At 34.4% G+C, this 13,431-nt stretch overlaps 1 long non-coding RNA gene and 1 other non-coding gene across 2 annotated transcripts; both read right to left on the bottom strand.

Annotated features, from left to right (window-relative positions):
- Positions 1 to 220: 220 nt before the first annotated feature.
- TRNAR-UCU (transfer RNA arginine (anticodon UCU)) lies at positions 221 to 293 on the bottom strand. The gene has a single exon. It is a non-coding gene; the product is annotated as a tRNA-Arg (tRNA).
- A 3,951-nt stretch (positions 294 to 4,244) lies between these two features.
- LOC148703459 (uncharacterized) lies at positions 4,245 to 11,495 on the bottom strand. The gene is made up of 2 exons (XR_015987101.1): positions 10,812 to 11,495; positions 4,245 to 4,447 (listed from the first exon to the last, which is right to left on the bottom strand). It is a non-coding gene; the product is annotated as an uncharacterized LOC148703459 (long non-coding RNA).
- Between the last annotated feature and the right edge of the window lie 1,936 nt (positions 11,496 to 13,431).

Raw genomic sequence — 13,431 nt, 5'->3', positions numbered from 1 at the left:
ACGTAGTTACTTCCATAAAAAACATGCATTGCTTATATTATTTTAGAAAACAAATAATTAAAAATATAATCTTAAAAATATCATGACAGCAATAAATTTTTTTTTAAAAAAAGCACGCATAAAAAACAAGCACGGCTTATATTATTGGGAAAAAAAAACAAATAATTAAAAATATCATTTTAAAATATCATGAGAGCAATAAATATTTTATAAAAAAACGCACGCCCGGTGGGACTCGAACCCACAATCGTCTGATTAGAAGTCAGACGCCTTATCCATTAGGCCACGGGCGCCTACTTCACGATGCAGAAGATGTTTCATCCTCATTGCTTTCCTAAAATTGGAACAAACCGTGGATCACGTGGAGCAAAATTGGGACAGATGGTATCATCTCTGCTTCTATTGGGATAAGACAAATGCCCAATCATGTGGCATGATTAATTAACAAGGCATTTGCCACGTGCGAACGAGAAGATTCCCCTTAGAGCCCATCTAATTAACACGGAGTGATGGGAAATGCCAGTTTTGCCCAGCTCAGTTACGAGGGTGCCCTCAGCATTTTCCCCGAGTCCGCGCCTTGCGTTTGCTCGCCCGTGCGTCCGAGCCATGACTTTATTCAACTAAGATGCAAGCTTAGCATAAATTAGCTAATGTTCCCAACATTTTGCACCCATACAGCTGAATACTTGTTGGTGATTGATGACAAATAATGGAAAAGTAAGACTGAAATAATTATACCACATGCTGTGAGGGTGCCAATGGAGCCCAATAACATGAATTTGATCCGAATTTTATCATTGAATTGAGAAAAACGAAAATATCACCGGAATTAGAAGCTAACAAATCCAAACTTTCTTTGTATTTCACGAGCCAAGCTCAAGAATCTGACAATCCTGCCGCCATATGCCTCTATGAATCGACGGCACTCTCTCCCTCACATCATGACTCATCCAATCTATGCACCTATCTACCTCTTTGATGTAACTTTAATTGCATTTGCAATATTGAGATGGCGCAGTTCAAGTAGGTTTGTTGGATGTTTTGGAGGTTCTTTCAAATTAAGAAAATATTTGAGTTCGATGAATAAGAAAGGTGCGAGCTTTTTGTTGGATCGACATGGTACTAAATTTTTATGTTTCTGGGTTTAGGTTTTACTGGTTTCTGCTACATGGAATTATCAGACTGCTATGAATTATGTTTCATGTACAGTCTTCATGAAGTCTTAATATTAAATAATAATCATCTTAATTCTAAATGATAATAGTGCATGTATATACTGTTCTGTTTATATAAGCTCACTGTGCAGTTAACATGTTGGGCTAGAGACGAGATTCCTTCTTGCTTATGAATCTATGGCATAGTGGAGGTTGATTGATGTTCAGAAAGAAGAGAAGAGAAGGGATATCAGAGTCAAGGCAGCAACTCTGTGGTTCTTCGGAGTTTAGACTTTAGATTCCATGGTTGCTACTGGCCTTCATGAGATTTCAGTCTCTTAGTTGATAGGTCTGAATATTTTTTAGGTTTTCTGGATCTTAAAGTGGAGATTTTTGTGTGCAGTTTTGTATAATAATTTCATTTGTCTACATATCTAGGTCGTAAATAGTTGTGTTACACTTACTTGCTCTGTGTGTTCAATATTCTGAAAATGCAAAAAGATACCTCTTACATAAACTTTGGAAACATTTATATCTCTGGTTAGAGATTCACCCTAAGAAAGTTCTTAATTTAACTAGCTTTACATGGATTCAGCTCAAGACAAATTTCTTCATGTAATAATGTGACTCAGTACTGTTATATGAAAGGTGGAGATGAATTAGTATCTTTCTGATAATTGTAGCTGGTGGCTGAAGTGGAGGGTTTTTTTTTCTTTGACATATTTTATGAACAATGCATCTCTGTAACATCAACAATGATCTTGGATGGCAATAAGTTCTGCACTTTTGCTCTTTTCATGGTTATGCAAAATAAAAAGTGCCTGCGTTTGGCTTAGGACAAAAATAAAAGGGCATGCTCAGAAAGTCAAGTTTATCACACTTTGTGCCGATTTAGATCCGTTGAACTTGAATATATATTGCATTGTTAGAAATAAGCATGTTAAAGGGGGATTACATATAATGGAGAACCAATCAAGGTGGTTCATGTATATGCTTTGAAGTTTGGAAAATGTAATGTTTTGAGGGGGCTGATTTTACTTCAAAAGGGTTGTGAAACAGAAATCAGAGAAACAGTAGAGTTCGTGAATATGGATATTAAGGCTCACTGAATCTGTTACTTTGATAGGACTAAAATGTGGAATATGACCTACAAATAAGACCTTAAATAGATGAAGGAAGTCGCATTTTGGTAAGGCAAGGATATAGCAATGGTAACATAAGCATATTAGAGTACAAAGCAAAACCATGAGCTTAAGTCTATAGCATGAGAAGCTGTTCGGTATAGCCATAGACCAAATTCATCGAAATCAAGCATGTACATGTATATCTCTAGGTAAATAAAAACACGCAGAATGAGTGTAATTTATGAGAATTTTAATGAGGGTTCTATGTGAGTATACAGGTTAAACCTTGATATTTGCAGTGAAGGAGAATTGATTAAGTTGGTGGTCATGCATGAGGAAAGCTTGAGAAGGCTCATGTAGCATGAACATTATGATCCTTCAAAGGAAGAACAGACAGGAGCTGATATATGAAGGTATAAAGAGAAGTTACTCTAAAGGATAGGACATGACCTTGCTTTGAACCAAGGTTTAGTTACCAGAAGTTTGATTGGTTAAGAAAGATTCATGAGCTTAAACGATGGATGGGATATGTCTTGGCTATTCCTGGTTATAAGAATGTAGCTTGTGGCAAGTCTTGCATTATTTATGTATATAAATTAATGTTTGTGCATACTAGTAGAAGTTATGGATCCTGAAATGTGAGACAGTAGTGAATATATCTCAATTTGCCAAATTGTTGGAGCTATAAATTTTGATTAAACGTCCCATTTGTGTAAAATAGAGGTTAGAGTATGCTTGATTGCCTGAGTTGGAAATGTTCTATAAACAAATAACTTGTTTTCTTGTTTGACAAGACCTTTTGTCTTTAAGCTAGTCAGCTTAACAAGGTATGTGGGCTTCTCTGTTTCAGAAGAATCTCAGGCTCCTAGAATTCAGCTTGCGATGTGGGTATATTCTTTGTTGACTCTTCCACTATTTCAGGATTCTGGGCAATGTGATATGAAAAGATGCACTGGCCGCAAGCTTTGAAGATTTGGCTCTTTGAAGTGAAGTATCTGGTCGTGCGCATTTTTTGTTAAGTTCGAAGCATATTCTTCTCAAGAAGTGCTGAATACAGCAGCCATACCTTTTCATGAGGTACTTTATTATTTTTTTTTTAAGAAGGGAATTTGTTGTTTCTTTATTTCTTTTCTTTTCTGAGCAAAGCAGATTATCTGTAGGATCTTATAAATCTAATTTTATATATATATATATATATATATATTGAATATTTTCACTTATTTGCTGATAGTTGCAGGTGCTAAGAAGCTTTTCACTCTTCATAGTTACAGATGTCACAGAAGGAAAGTAGACATACTAGAGAATGACTGAGAAGTCTAACTTCCAAATAAGTAGGATAAATAGATATGGTTTCTACATTATATAACATGCTGCTGCATTAGTGCCCTTTTGATGTATTGCCATTTATTGTTAATGACAAAGGTGCAATCCTTCTTTTTTTTTTGGACACATTAATCTCACATGAGCACTGCCATCTAAATCAAAAGGTGCAATCCTTCACAAGAGTTGCAGGTGACTAGCAATGTGGCATTGTCCTCAAGTACTTAGAAAATTCTTAAGCAAAAACTTTACTCATTCAGTATCAAGGTATGCCGTACCGACCCGAACCGGATAGTACGGAATGTACCATATCGTACCGGTATCTAGTATGGATGGTGTACCAACAATCGGTATGTCAAAAAAAATTCATATCGTACCATACCGACACTGTGCTAGTGTAGTACCGGTATGAGGTTGGGTATCGAGATGGCGAACCTTGCCTAGTGTGCTACATGACTTTACAAAGTTGCATGTGTAAAATTATAGTGCAAACTGTGGATGTATCATATTATATTTTGGTTTATCTGAAACTGGTTTAATTTGGAATGGGGCTCGCCAGGCTCATTCTTTCTTATGTTGTGTAAAATCTTTGATAGATCCAATATAATCATTGTACAAACCTGCTAGCTGTGTTTTGGAATGTACATAGTCAAAGTCCTGAAAATCTTATTTGTTTTGCATTGTTTTGGCACTCTTGTTGGCTCACAATGTATATCAAGGGAAGATCATCTTTTAATCAATGAGAAACGGGCTACAGTGGATTGCTCGTGGGCAAACTTGAATGATGATCCTTTTGTCAAACTTCATTGTGGTACACCTCGCCTGTGTAAGATCTCCATGTCCGAATTTCTGGATCATGATACTAGGAATTAAAACACGAGAGAATTTAATTCAAATATATATAAAAAAAAGGTTAATCACATACCATTTAGTCCGGCCATTCCGATACAGTTTTTTTTCAAGAACAGTCCTTACGTATAGGAGAAACTCTAGGGCCGGCTCTTTCTCTCTCTCTCTCCTTAGTTTATATTGCCATACAATGGGGCAGACAACCCTCTAACTCATATATATAATATTGAGTCAGAGTAGGATTTTGGATGGGAGAGGGGACCGAGCCAAAATAAATAAAATAGTTATTGGGCCCTCCCATTAAGGTACCCAAATAACCAAGAACTAGGCCCTACACCTCCATACCACATTCCTATATGTATATATACTAGAAAAACACTGAGATGGACCACAGCCCAAAACTTTATGGATCACAACTTTATTTGGGCTTTACCCGTCAATTTATCTAAATCACTTTCAATCCGTTTTTCACAAATAGTATAAAACACACAATCAGCCCACATTTTAAATAAAATTTTACATTCTCTCACTTGGGCAACATTGATTGTTGATCTTTTTTTTAAAAAAAAAGTGTTATACTTATTTTAGGAAAATGACTCAAGGGTTGAACAACTTTGTGGCCACATAAATATGATTCAGAAGAGAACATCTCAATACAAGACCCGATCCAATAAAAATATCAATATAGAATTATGGCGGTAATTGTGTTATTCATCAACACAAGACCTTCCATAATTACAAATATCAATACTTCATCGACATGGATCCCTGAATGTGGTAAGGTGTAGTGTGGCATTTGTGCACAAGTGATCCACAACTATATAATATGCCAATTCCACATCCAATCCACTTTTGGTCTTCCTAAAGAAGACAACATGTCTCTAAATCGAAGCATTAGACTTTATGTATCCTTTATGTTTCTAAATAGAAGCCTTTATACTCTAAACCGAAGTGTGAAACCCTACATCTCAAGATTTTCTTAAAAAAACTAATCCATCAATGCTTTAAATCAAAGATATATTTTATATCGAGCAATGCCAAGTGTGCACACATATATAACTGTAAATAACAAGTATTTAAAGAGCAATCACTTCAAACTTCAATATTTCAAATATAGCAAATAACAATATGGTCTTAAGAATATATATATGTAAGACTCCCACTAACCAAGCACATCAAATGACATCAGCAAGCTCATGTGCTCAACATGTTTAATAAAATTAATAGGTCTAAGCTCCTTGGTTAATGGATCAGCAACCATATCTTCTATAGCAATATGCTCATAGTAAATGTCACCGTTATCAACCCATTTTCTAATTTTAAAATACTGGAGATTATGTATTTAGCACCACCAGAGTTCTTAGTATTTTTTGTAAAGAATATTGCAGCCATGTTATCACAATAAATGGTTATAGGTCTTGAGATGGAATCAACAACCCTAAGCCCTAAGATAAAGTTTTTTAACCATATGGCATGAGCCCTCACTTCAAAGCATGCAATTACTTCTGCTTGCATGGTGAAAGACGCAACAAGAAATTGTTTGAAACTCTTTCAAGATATAGCTCCTCCAACAAGCATGAAAATATATCCTGTAGTAGACTTCGTATCATCTGAGTAACCAGCAAAATCTGCATTTGCATAACCACCGACTTCAAGGTTGTCAACTTTTTCATAAACAAGCATATATCTCTTAGTTTTCTTCAAGTGTCTCAACATCTTTTTAGCTCCTGCCCAATGATCATGATCGGGATTGGAAGAATATCTACCCAACAGATTAGTTGTATAGACGATGTCTGGTCTAGTGCACACCCTAGCATATATCAAGCTACCTATAGCACTAGAATATGGCACATTTTTCATAGATTCCTTTTCAACATCATTCTTCGGACATTGGCTTTTATTTAACTTGTCCCCTTTACAAACAGAAACAAGACCAGGCTTGCAGTTTTTCATATTGAATCTACTAAGAACACATCAATGTAGGCCTTTTGAGACAAACCTAAAAATTGCTTGGATCTATCTCTGTGTATCTTAATACCAAGCATATATGCTACTTCTCCAAGATCTTTCATATCAAAATTCTCATATAGCACCTTTTTGACATCATGCAATAATCCCAAGTCATTACTAGCAAGTAAAATATCATCAACATACAGAACCAAGAAAATAAACTTGCTACCACTGATCTTGAGATATATGCAAAAAACAACTGTATTCTCAATAAAACGAAGAGATAACACAACCTGATAAAACTTTAGATACCATTGTCTAGAGGCTTATTTCAGACCATAAATAGACCTTTTCAACTTACAAACCAAATTCTCTCTCCCTGATTCTTCAAAGCCTTCAGGTTGCACTATATAAACTTCCTCATAAAGATCTCCATTTAAAAAGACTGTCTTAACATCCATTTGATGGAGCTCTAAATGAAAATGTGTTGTCAAAGCCATGATAATCCTGAAAGAATCTTTTGTAGAAATAGAAGAAAATGTTTCAGGTTTAAAACCTTCTAGAAGCTCAACAAGCTCCCATACTCCATTTCGAGTCATAGATTGCATCTCCTCCCTCATTGCATCCATCCGCTTATCAGATTGTGAACTTGTAATGGCTTGACTATATGTGACTGTATCAATCACTTCATCAACACCATGCTCTTGTTCTCCCAAAAAGATAACATAATCATTAGAAATTGCTGGCCTTCTTTCTCTTTGTGAGCGTCTAGGAGGTTGAACAGGTTGAGTAGGTTCAACTGGTTGAGGTGTAGGGAAAGGTTGATTTGGCGTTCCTTATTCTTGTTCTATACATAATTCCACCCTTTCAATAGGTTGAGAAACGAACCTATCTAATCCAACAGGCAGAGATACAATAGTAAAGTCACCTTTTGAAGCATCATGCTGTCTTGTAGTGCACACACAATCACCAGCATCATGCTCCAAAAACCTTGCATTATTTGCCTCTACAATCCTTGTGCCATGACCAGGACAGTAAAACCTATAGCCCTTTGAGCCTTCTGGATAGCCTACAAAATAACAAGTGGTTCTTGGCCCTAATTTGGTTTCGACTGGGTTATAAATTTTTACTTCAGCCGGACAACCCCAAACCCGAAAATGGTTCAAACTAGGCCTTCTACCCATCCACAACTCAAAAGGTGTTTTGGGAATAGATTTGCTGGGTATTCTGTTTAGGACATACATTGCAATCAAAAGAGCTTCACCCCAAAGAGACTTAGGTAATTTGGACTCACTTAACATGCATTTAACCATTTTCTTAAGTGTACAATTACGACGCTCAGCCACAACATTTTGCTTAGGGGTCCCAGGCATTGTGTATTGTACATTAATGTCACAACTTTGGAAAAATTCAGCAAAAGGTCCCATATGTTGACCAACATTACCATGTTTACCATAATATTCACCTCCACGGTTAGACCTAACATTTTTAATCACCTTGCCGGTTTGTTTTTCAACATTGGTCTTATATATTTGAATTTCTCAAGGGCTTCCGACTTGTTATGAATTAAATAAACAAAACTATAATGTGAACGATCATCTATAAATGTGACAAAATATTTTCTTCCACACAAGGCAGGAGGTAAGGGTCCACAAATGTCGGTGTGTTTAATTTCCAAGAGATCTTTACTACGAGTGGCTCCATGTTTCTTTGTTTTGGTCATTTTTTTCTTTTATGCAATCCACACATGTTTCATAGTCATTAAAATTAATGTTAGGGAGAATTTTATTTTTAATCAATCTTTCAATTCGTTCTTTAAAAATATGTGCTAGTCTTCTATGCTATAACATAGAAGATTTCTTCTTTATCAATGCTCTTTTGGTGCCACTTCTTTCAATATTCATGGAAAATTATTTTGAGGTCAGATTTAATTTATACAAGCCATCACATAGAAAACCATTAGCAATGAAAATAGAATTTTAGAACAATTCAAAATTTTCATTATCAAAACTAAAACATTATCTTGACCCATCAAGTCTTGACACAGACACCAAATTTCGGCTCATGGACGGTACAAAAATAATGTTTTCTAAAATGAGACAAGAGCCAGACTTAAAAAATAACTTAACTATTCCAACAAATACAACAGACCTTGACACCATTTCCTACATAGATGCTATCTTCCCCTTTACTTGGCCTGCATTTGTTTATGAACCCCTGCAAAGAATTGGAAACATGAATACATGTTCCACTAACAAGCCACCAAGAATTTGGTGGCACATCTATTAAAGAGGATTCAAAACAAACAAAGGCAAGTGAATTACCTCCTTTTTTTATTCTTCCTTTCTAACCATGCCTTGTATTTATAACAATTCACTTTCTTGTGACCACTCATGTTGCAAAACCAGCAGCTTGAGTGTTTCTTAATGGCAGGCTTAGGGGCATTCAAATTGTTAGACTGATTGTGTTTCACTTGATTGTTTTGAGGTTGGTAAAATTTGTTCTTTTGTCGATGTGAGTTTCCTTTATTGCCTGGACCCTTAGAAAAACATGGCTGATGCACCATATTCACACTCTCCTCTCTTTCTTTCTTATGCCTTTCTTCTTCTTGGACACAAATAGCAATAAGTTCGTTCACACTTCAAGTCTTTTTTTGGGCATTATAAGTGGTTTTCTGGTCATCAAAATGTAAAGAAAGAGAGTTAAGGGCTTGCTGAACAAGGAAGGTTTCAGCAATGGGTACCTTGAGGTTAGACAACTTATTAGTTATCTTTTGCATTTTTATGATGTAGGCTCTAACACTACTCACTCCATCATATTTCATTGTGGACAAAGTCAACATAAGCTCACCAGTTTTGGCCTTTTCAGACTCTAGGTATTTCTGTCCTATAGCATCAAGGCATGATTTAGTATTGGTCTCATTTGGCATAGCACCCTGAAAACTCTCTCATATAGACTTCTTCATAATCATTATACTCAGTCTATTAGCCTTTGCCCATCTTTGATAATAGTCTTTTGCTCAATAGTACTATTCTCGGTAGGCTTTGGGGGCTCATCCTCATATAGAGCAATATCTAAGTTAGCCAAACCCAGGGCCAACTCAACCTCTCTTCCATCTTTTGAAATTATTCCCAGTCAAAGTTTCAATAGAGCAAATCTGATTATTCATAGCAATACTGCTAGTAGCTGAAATAAAAATAAAATTCAACATAGAATTTAATTAGCTATGTTTGAGCATTAATAATAATTCTAAGAACATGCTAAAAAATAAACTTTAGTAATATTCTCAGAGGCTTGAAATGTAACAATATAAACACCTTTGGGCTGAATATATAGGGCACATCTTAATACCTCTAACAAGTCAATTAGTAAGAATGACTCCTTAGAAAAAACTATCACCTTTAGGTAGATAGATTTCTTTAGAGTCAATAAACTTCCCTACTGATAACTTACACCACCATTAAAATTAACACACACAATTAACCTCCTTTGGGTAGGTAATGGCATGCTATAAAATTAAAGGAGCTTCCTAGAATCCTTATTGAAAGAGTTCCAAAAATTAGAATGAATGAACCACTTTGGTGGTGCCATCCACGCCAATTCAGAAACTCGAATATACATAATAATTGAAACAATATATAAAGCCTTTTTAAAAATTATAAGAACCATACCAATACGTAAGACAGAGAGAGTGAAGCAAAAAATCTCTCAGAAGGTAACTTTCTCAAGCTACAGAAAATTTCTAGATCTGATTTTGGATGTTTGGGATGTTGATTTGTGGAGAATATTGTAGATCTATGGCTGATTTAAAATTTATGCAATACCTATATTATAGATCTGTGGGTATTTGGTTTTTTCACATATATATCTCTTAGATCTGGAGGTGTTTGAAATTTCTATAACCTATATCTTAGGTCTGAGAAGTTTTAAAATTTCTGCAACATATATTGTTTAAATCTAGGGTGTTCTAAACTTTCTACAGTATTGGGATTGTTTGGGTTAAGATCGATGGTGCAAATCTCAAATCTATTAGTGTTTAAACTTTTGCATAAACTTAGATCTGTGGTTGTTTTATAATTTCTGCAACAATCAGTTTGGTGATTGATTTAGAGGTTTGTAAAATCCAGAAATTTCAAAATGCAATAACTCTTATTGTACAAATCAAAATTTCGATGATTCTTGATCCTATGAACTCATATTGACCAGAAGAACAAAACCTCTCAAGTTATTGCAACTCGAATTCAGTCTTAGTAGATCAATTTACAAGAACAAAATACCCCTTTGTTAATTACAATTTTTTTAGGGTTTTAATCCTAGTATTAACCTTTCTCAGAATTTTTGGATCACTATACAAGGAATTAAAACACTATAGCATTTAATTCAAATATATAAAAAAATAAGTTTAATCACATACCGTTAAGTCCAGCTATTCCGATACAGTTTTTCTTCGAGAGCAGTCCTCACGTATAGGAGAAACTCTAGGGCTGGCTCTTCCTCTCTATCTCCTTAGTTTATGTTGCCATACAATGGGGCATATAACACCCTAACTCATATATATAATATTGAGTCAGAGTAGGGTTTTGGATGGGAGAGGAAACCGGGCCAAAATAAATAACACAGTTATTGATCCCTCCCATTAAGATACTCAAATAATCAAGAACCAGGCCCTACACATCCATACCACATTTTCATATGTATATAGACCGAAAAAAGAAACTTTATGGATCACAACTTTATTTGAGTTTTACCAGTCAATCTATCTGAATCACTTTCAACCCGTTTTTCGCAAATAGTATAAAACACACAATCAATGGTAGCCCACATTTTAAATAAAATTTTACACTCCAATGACTCAGCAATGACATATTTTAAAGCATGTCCCTTTTTACTTGCTACATAAACTCACCGTAATATATAATAGTTAGGAATAAGATGATTTGGACCTTATATTATAAGCTAACATTTTCAGGTTCCCAAAGTTCACTTGCAAAACATGTAGAGATGTCTTGCTGTCCAATACAAACCCAGTTGGGCCAATATTTATTTCCACATGGATCTTCTGACTCCAAGTTGTAGTTGGTCTATGTCCAAGCTGATTGAAGTCAGGTGTTGGGTGACTGCTATCATTTTTAATTCCAGGAGCTTAGTATCTAATTCGTTTCCACATCTTTCAACTTTGCAAATTAAAAGAAATATTTTTTTTTATTGAATGAGAAGACAATGGGGGATAGCAATTCTACATTACGAACAAACAGCATACAGAGATAGAGAGAGCTGAAGAGGGAGAGGGAGAGGGAGAGGGAGATGGAGAGAGAGGAAAAGAGGGAGGGAGATAGAGAGAGAGAGGGCTCGAAAGCCCTCATTGTCAAGGGTTGCCTCTCTTTCGTTACAAACAGGGATCCCTAACTTTTTTTGTCGATTTTGAATTGAAATCAGCAAATAGTTTGCTGGCTTCACATAAGGTTCAATCTGATATGGTTGATCCAAATAGTTTGATCCATATCTTTGGTTAGCATTTTAATCTCAGGTTGATGAGGTTCATATTTTCAATCCAAAAATAAGACTTCAATTCCATCCAAATCTATGTAGGTTTCATCCATATGGACAAAACCAAGCAACCTTTACTTGGGAAGCTTTAGAATGGACTCAAAATTTCATGGAAGCATATGTTTATACCAAATAATGCTTGGACATGCTTCATAAGCAAATGCTTATATTTCATCACCTTCTTTGATGCTATGAAATATGTGATGGTCCCCTATCCGATATTTAGTATAAAAATTTCAACACCCGCGAAATTCCCATTGCAATACATTTTGCCATAGATCTTGCCTACAAATCATTTTTTTCCCAATTCCTTTGAGAATAGCATTTCAAAAGATTTATGATAGTTTGACTGCTTAAATCTTACAAAGTTAACTTCCACAGTTTTATTTTATTTTATTTCATTTTTTATTTTTATTTTTATTTTTTTTGGGGTGGGGTTGATGGTGGTGGGGGTTGGTTCTTTCACTTATGTCCTCTCATCAATTATCTGCAAATTGAAGTGCATATGGAGCCTTAAATGTTAAAGCATGGTTCAGCAAAGATAATTGATTAATTTTTAATGAGACGAGGGTTAACTCCTCAAAGGAGCTTAATAGTTGAAGAACAAGCAATGATAGCTGAACATCTGAAGAGCATGTAAGTTTTGCAAACTACCAACATTTCGAACTTCACCTTGAACAAGTAATGTATTGTATTTATAATAAATAGTTAAACAATGATGAAAAAGCGATGTAAGAAAATACAATTAAATTAAGAGTTTTTTTTTTATGTATACCCTCCTAAATATATAAAATTGCATCAATACTCTCATAAAATTACTATTTGCACGTATATCCTTCTTTTTCTTCTTTTTTGTATGTGTATCTGTACCATCTAATGTCATTAAAAAAATAAACGGCTTAAAACTAAAATGACTGAATTACTCTTATTGGTAGATATACAAAAAAGTTATAAGAGTATATACGCAAATAGCAACTTTACGAGGATATTCATATAATTTCTCATATTTAGAAGGATATATGTATTTAAAAAATATATTAAAAAAAGATCAAAACTTGACTGGAATTTACTAAATCATTTATGGTTTAGTTAGATTGACAAGTCAAAAAAAAATCGAGCTACATTTTTTTTTTTTAAAAGTTTATGACTCAATCAAGTTGGAATATTAGGCAACCATTTTAGTAATACTATTCTTTATTTGATTTTGATATGATTATTATTATTGAATCTATAACATCTATATATTCTTCATTATTTGTAAAAGATTAAATACTTTAAATTTAAATTAATTATAGATGCTTAGATTAGTAAAATATTTTTTTAGTGATTTGTAAATGTTGAGTTGTTGTTTGTTTTTGTTAAGTGTATCTCTCCTAAATATGCATAATTGCATAAATATAAATGCAAAGTTGCTATTTGTATGTGTATTCTTATAAAATTTTCTTTTTGTGCATCTACTTGTAAGGATATTTCAGTCATTTTAAATT

This window comes from Phoenix dactylifera, chromosome 5 (genome assembly GCF_051530095.1).
Source record: "Phoenix dactylifera cultivar Ajwa chromosome 5, Ajwa_hap1_PhDact_Kaust_v1.1, whole genome shotgun sequence".
Taxonomy (NCBI): domain Eukaryota; kingdom Viridiplantae; phylum Streptophyta; class Magnoliopsida; order Arecales; family Arecaceae; genus Phoenix; species Phoenix dactylifera.
Note: the sequence above shows the minus strand (reverse complement) of the source record. Positions and strands in the feature narration are given on the sequence as shown.